The sequence below is a fragment of the Moschus berezovskii genome, chromosome 28 (assembly GCF_049115385.1).
Source record: "Moschus berezovskii isolate FMDL1 chromosome 28, NW_MosBer_1.0, whole genome shotgun sequence".
Taxonomy (NCBI): Eukaryota; Metazoa; Chordata; class Mammalia; order Artiodactyla; family Moschidae; genus Moschus; species Moschus berezovskii.
In genome coordinates, this window is record NC_142487.1 from 9,922,026 (window position 1) to 9,928,730 (window position 6,705).

The following is a 6,705-nucleotide window of genomic DNA, read 5'->3' on the forward strand; positions in this document are numbered from 1 at the left end:
CTCCCTGGGTGGAGCTGAACTTCATTATCAACCAACTTTGTTGTTGTTCAGTTTTGTCCGACTCTTTGTAACCCCATGGACTACAGCACGCCAGGCTTCCCTGTCCATTACCATCTCCCAGAGTTTGCTTAAACTCATGTCCATCGAGTCGTGACGCTGTCCAACCATCTCATCCTCTGTCGCCCCCTTCTCCTATCATCTATATTTATCTCCTTTGAAGAAAAAAGACTTACATTTAAAACATTTGACCCAAAGATGGTTCCTTCGAAACTCTATACTGGAGTTTCTTTAAAAGGATCATGTGTGTGAACACATTTCTTTTCATAATTCAGAGTGTAAGATTTTGATGTAGACTGCACTGGGTCAGTTACTTCCCAGATGTCTAGATTTCCGATCTTTTTGTCAGGAAGGAATAAGACACCATCACCCCTACAGATAAGCATTCCGAGGGACACTTGCTTAGGCATCGTAACTTGCAGTGATGTGTTATTAAATAATAAAAGGGAAACAAATATTGTGTGGTTGAGCCATTTCACAAAGGTGAGAATATTCAAGTCAAGTGAAAGATAACATCTAAAAGCTTCACCTGAAAATATTGTCATGTGGAAAAAATGGACATACTGATGCAGGTCAGGAAGCAACAGTTAGAACTGGACATGGAACAACAGACTGGTTCCAAATAGGAAAAGGTGTACGTCAAGGTTGTATATTGTCACCTTGCTTATTTAACTTATATGCAGAGTACATCATGAGGAACGCTGGGCTGGAAGAAGCACAAGCTGGAATCAAGATTGCTGGGAGAAATATCAGTAACCTCAGATATGCAGATGACACCACCCTTATGGCAGAAAGTGAAGAGGAACTCAAAAGCCTCTTGATGAAAGTGAAAGAAGAAAGTGAAAAGGTTGGCTTGAAGCTCAACATTCAGAAAACAAAGATCATGGCATCTGGTCCCATCACTTCATGGGAAATAGATGGAAAAACAGTGGAAACAGTGTCAGACTTTATTTTGGGGGGCTCCAAAATCACTGCAGATGCTGATTGCAGCCATGAAATTAAAAGATGCTTGCTCCTTGGAAGGAAAGTTATGACCAACCTTGATAGTATATTAAAAAGCAGAGACATTACTTTGCCAACAAAGGTCCGTCTAGTCAAGGCAATGGTTTTTCCCGTGGTCATGTATGGATGTGAGAGTTGGACTGTGAAGAAAGCTGATCGCCGAAGAATCTATGCTTTTGAACTGTGGTGTTGGAGAAGACTCTTGAGAGTCCCTTGGACTGCAAGGAGATCCAACCAGTCCATTCTAAAGGAGGTCAATCCTGGATGTTCATTGGAGGGACTGATGCTAAAGCTGAAACTGCAATACTTTGGCCACCTCATGCGACGAGTTGACTCACTGGAAAAGACTCTGATGCTGGGAAAGGTTGGGGGTGGGAGGAGAAGGGGACGACGGAGAATGAGATGGCTGGATGGCATCACCGACTCTGTGGACATGAGTTTGAGTGTACTCCGGGAGTTGGTGATGGACAGGGAGGCCTGGCGTGCTGTGATTCATGGGGTCACGGAGAGTCGGACACAGCTGAGCGACTGAACTGAACTGAACTGATACAGCATAATAAAATATGCAGACAGCGTGTCATTAAGAGCGCTGGAGGTGACCTGCAGAAATCCAACAGGGACAAAGGATAAAAACACACTCTCACTTCCTTCCTCTGATCGCCTCCTGTTGCCTCAAATGGGCCAAACCCACCAGGAAGGGAGTGGGGCAGGGGGGCAGGGGAGGAGGGGCTGACACGCCACCCTGACAGGTCACCTCCTGGGCATGGCAGGGAGGGTTGGAGAGGGCTCTGGGAACATCTGCCCAGCGACTGGTGTGGCCATCTTGTCCAGGATCACAGCACCCAGACCTCACATACCAGCGACTAGCATGGCCATCTTGTCCAGGATCATGGCCCCCAGACCTTGCACACCAGCAGGCCCATGGCAGGTGCTTGACGTAAGTGTACTGAATAAGTGGGTCCATCTATCTGCTCTGTAGTGTGTCTCCTCTTCCAAAATTCCCAACCTGCTCACTGGTCCCAGAACACATGCTGAGTTAGCACTTCCATCTCCGCATCTTGTTGGGGCCTTACGGTCCACCTGTTCTTCTCCACCTCACTGTGGGGTCAGAGTTAGGGGTCCCAGCCAGGAGCCTGGGACGGTGAGAGGGGAAGCCTGGAGCACAAGGAAGGCAGACAGTCATGCAGGCCGGGTCTTTTTAGAGGATGGGCTGGCCAGGGTGGATCTCAGACAGACAGGACACAGGTGTGGTAGGAGGCTGACAGTGGGCTTTGAGTCTGAGGCTGAAACTTATTGGTTAGGGAGTGACCCAACATCCATTCTTCCCTTCTTTGCTGGCAAAGCCCCAATTTCATCTGGTGTCCAGCCCTCCCCTATAGATTCATGGACACTGACCATGTCCCCCTCACTGGTGGACCTATTTCTGGCATCAGTACTAGCATTATTAGAATGGGCATGTGACCTCATTCCAGCCAAAGACAGGTGAGTTGAGCCCTGCATCCCTGGGACCACGCCCTCCCATTGCTTCCAGGATTTTGCTCTATCAGTTATTCCACAATAAATTTCAAACTCTTTCTTGTCAAAATCTTTTACAGAATTCCCAAATATGAAACAGATTCCTTTTAGTGTATATATATTTTATACATTCATATTTAAATTATTGAGTCATCTTAATTGAGTAAAGAAGAGGAAAAGCTTACTTTGAGGTTCATTATAAAATTGTGGGCTTCCCTGGTGTCTCAGATGGTAAAGAATTTGCCTGCCAGTGCAGAAGTTTCAGGAGCTGTGGGTTTAATTTCTGGGTCGGGAAGATCCCCTGAAGAAGGAAATGGCAACCCACTCCAGTATTCTTGCCTGGAGAAGCCCATGGATAGAGGATCTTGGCAGGTTACAGTCCATGGGGTTTCAAAGAGTTGGACATGACTGAGCAACTAACACAATAAATTATAAAATTGCAGTGCTGGTATTTCCACAGCTACGGATTTATTGTAAGTCATGAAGCTTAAGCCTCAAAGCCCCTCATCTGCAGGGTCATCTCTTCTTGAGTCTTTTCTTAAAGCACTTTTTAACCAGATGCTCTATTTTCCTAAAGATTTCCCTGCGTGTCTCTTTGGCCAGAGATTGGTCATATGTCATTGTGGTGCTGGAGAAGACTCTTGAGAGTCCATTGGACTGCAAGGAGATCCAACGAGTCCATCCTAAAGGAGATCAGTCCTGTGTGGTCATTGGAAGGACTGACATTGAAGCTGAAACTCCAATACTTTGGCCGCCTGATGCGAAGAGCTGACTCATTTGAAAAGACCCTGATCCTGGGAAAGATTGAAGGTAGGAGGAGAAGGGGATGACAGAGGATGAGATGGTTGGATGGCATCACCGACTCAATGGACATGAATTTGAGTAAACCCCAGAAGTTGGTGATGGACAGGGAGGCCTGGCGTGCTGCAATCCATGGGGTCATCGAGTCGGATATGACTTAGAGACTGGAACAAGAACAACCTTCCTTTGACAGCAGAGTGTGTCATTGCATTGCCTCCTTGCCTCCCGAGCTAAACCCACATGACATTTCACAAAAACAGATAGTTGAAAGAGGAAACTGGTCACCAAAAAGGAAGGTGCATATCAAAGAAATAAAAAGTGGTCATATGGGAAGTGAAACTGAATCTGTGTGAGTGGAGTTAGAGAAGAAATGGCTGAAGGGGCTGAGGTAAGGGATAGACAGGGAGTCTGGGATTAGCAGATGCAAGCTATTACATATAGCATGGATCAACAAGGTCCTACTGTATAGCACAGGGAACTCCATTCAATATCTTGTGATAAACCATCATGGAAAAGAATATGAAAAGGAACGTAATATATGTGTAATGGAGTCATCTTGCTGTACAGCAGAAGTTAACACAACATTGTAAATCAACTTTACTTTAATAAAAGAAGTCTAAAAAGAAACAGCTGACTCTGGGATGAGTGACCCTGCTGCCTTTCGAGAAGTTTCAGCTACACTGACAGAGGAGCTCAGGGAAGACTGGCTTATTGACACAACGGAGGAAAATGGTTGTGATGAAAAAGATGAAGCCAGCCCAGAGGAAGTAATGCCAGCAAAAAATGTAACATTTACCGAACTGTTAGAGATAATTCATAACATTGAGCATGCAAAGAACAAAATGCTGAAAGCTGATCCAAGCTTTGGAAGGATTGCAACAATTCACCACACCATGGAAAGATGTCCACGGCTTATCCTGAGTCTCATGACAAGAAGATGAGCACTGTTCAAGCTTTTGATAAGGTTTCTACAAAGACACAATGCACTTTGTCAGGATTTCTGATGTGTTCAATGACACTGTCCTAAATAACACTAGTTTTGTTATTTCTTTCATTTCTTTATACTTATAATGATGATGTTTTTAATATCTCAAGAAAAATATGTGCAGGTCGTGGAACAATCCTAATTTTCCCATTCATTTTGAAGATCATTTTGAACTGTTTGAATCTACACAATCGTTCTTATGGTGCCTCAATGCCACAAAAATCGAGAAGTGTCTGCAGAAATTTGACGTGACTGGTCTGCAAGATTTGACTCTTTGTAAACCACAGTCCTCCCTGCATTTCCAGGACCCACTATCTCCGGAGTCCTCCTGTCCCCGCCTTCCCCAGGTTCTTCAGCTTCTCTTCCTTTGCCTGTCTTTTGGGGATTGGTGACCCATTTTCCATGCCCTTCCAGTTCTGGTCCTTTGTAAAAGTTACAACTTCTCTGGTCTTAGGTGGTGATGATGGCGCTAAGCTGGTAGTGAAGGAAGGGGGATCTTATAAAATGATAGGGAAGAATTTCCAGGGGAAAAGCAGGTGGGAAGGGTATGCCCTTTATTTACAATCTGGATTTAGGACAGCCTACAGAGCCCGCTATCAATATGAAATGCCCTTCATTCTTTTACAAACAGCTACTGAATTGTACTATGTATCTGGTTCTATGTGCTGGAACATTATGTAATAACAGATAGTGCAAAGCAACACCAGGGATTTTAACTGGGCTCTCTGGGGGTGCTACCCAACTCCCTGCCACTTAACCCACTAAGTATCCCAGTGGAGGAAATATTACAGAGTTGCTTCATGAGGAAGATACTATATTACAGGCAAGAGGGTCTTTGGCTACACAGCCCACACCACAAAATGTTGCCTGTTGGTACAGGAAGTGCTACAAATCAGGATGGACCAAACTAAAAATCTTGAGATTACCTTTGCAGATGTGTCTTGCTTTGTGAAATTGAAATATCTCTGGAAAGCCTTGGGTAAACCAGGTTCTTTAATTCCTTACATTAGTGGAGTGAGTTATTGTTTGTAACAAACGCTGCATAGGTTGTCAGTAGGTGCTTTCCTGACAACGCTGAATGTCAAGAGGAGTCACTCTCATTCCTATAGAAGTAGAGAGAAATCTACAGCTCAGAGAGGCTCATTGACTGTTAGGTGATGGAGCCATGCTTAAAATAACAGAGATCTGATCATATTTTAAACATATTTTAAACATCATAAGTGAAAGCATGTTAGTTTGCTCAGTCCTGTCAGACTCTTTGTGACCCCATGGACTGTGGCCTGCCAGGCTCCTCTGTCCATGGGATTATCATGGCAAGAATACTGGAAAGACTGAAAAGACTTCTATTGTGATTGCTTTTGGAGAGCTAAAAATTCTCTCATACGTGTAAGCTTCCAGTTTACCCTGTGGGCAATGCTGCACTTTCACAAATCAGGTTAGTAGAGTAATACCCATATGGACTAAGCTGGTACTAAACCTAGTTCTAAATAAAGCTGAAATTTGGTGAGTTACATGATCATGCTGGGCAAATGTGCCAGCTCCTATCATGTTTAGAACCCTGTGTTCTGAGGTGCTCAAGTTCACGCTGAGGAATTTGCTAAACAGATCCTTGGCGAGGGATCAGAGCAGTGATTTTCTGAATCCTTAAATCCTTCCAAACAGAAGTGGCCAAACACACAGCCCGAGCTCAGAGTCCCTAAACTTCTGGAGTGTCAGTCTTGGAGTTCCCTACTACTGTTTGAACTCACGGGCTTCCCCAAAGGAGCAGGCTATTCATTTTATTTACAAGTTAAACGGAATGAAAACGTATGCACTTTGCATTAGGCAGCAGTCAGGACTAAAAATAACTGACTTCGGCGAGTTTCCTATGGAAAATATAAGACAGACATGGTCAGTCTGCCTTCCAAGAGGGGCGAGTGGGTCCGGGCCTGAGACGGGGCGGGGGTGCAGGGGACCACCCCCCAGGGGGCGGGGGTCGACGCGGGGGCCGGTCGGAGACTGTCAGTGCGAGTTTGCAGCGGTGATCTGGAGCAGGGTGGGGAGGGGGACTTCAGAGTGCATGCAACAGGTTTGGGGGAGACGGCTATCGCACAGGCTTAGTGTTTGTGGGCTGCGCTCAATGACAGCAGGGACAGAAGGAGGGAAGAAGGAAAGGAGCGGATGCGGATGGAAGGGAAGCAGAAGATGAAAGTCCCAGAAAGAAATGCGAGGGGGCCAGAGGGCAGCGGAGGCCAATCAGGGAGCGCGAGCAGGCAGCGGGAGGCGCGCGCGGGCGGTCCTCCGGACGGCAGGGGGCGCGCGCGCGGCTCCCCGCCCCGCCCCGCCGCCCGCCCGCCCGCGCCTGC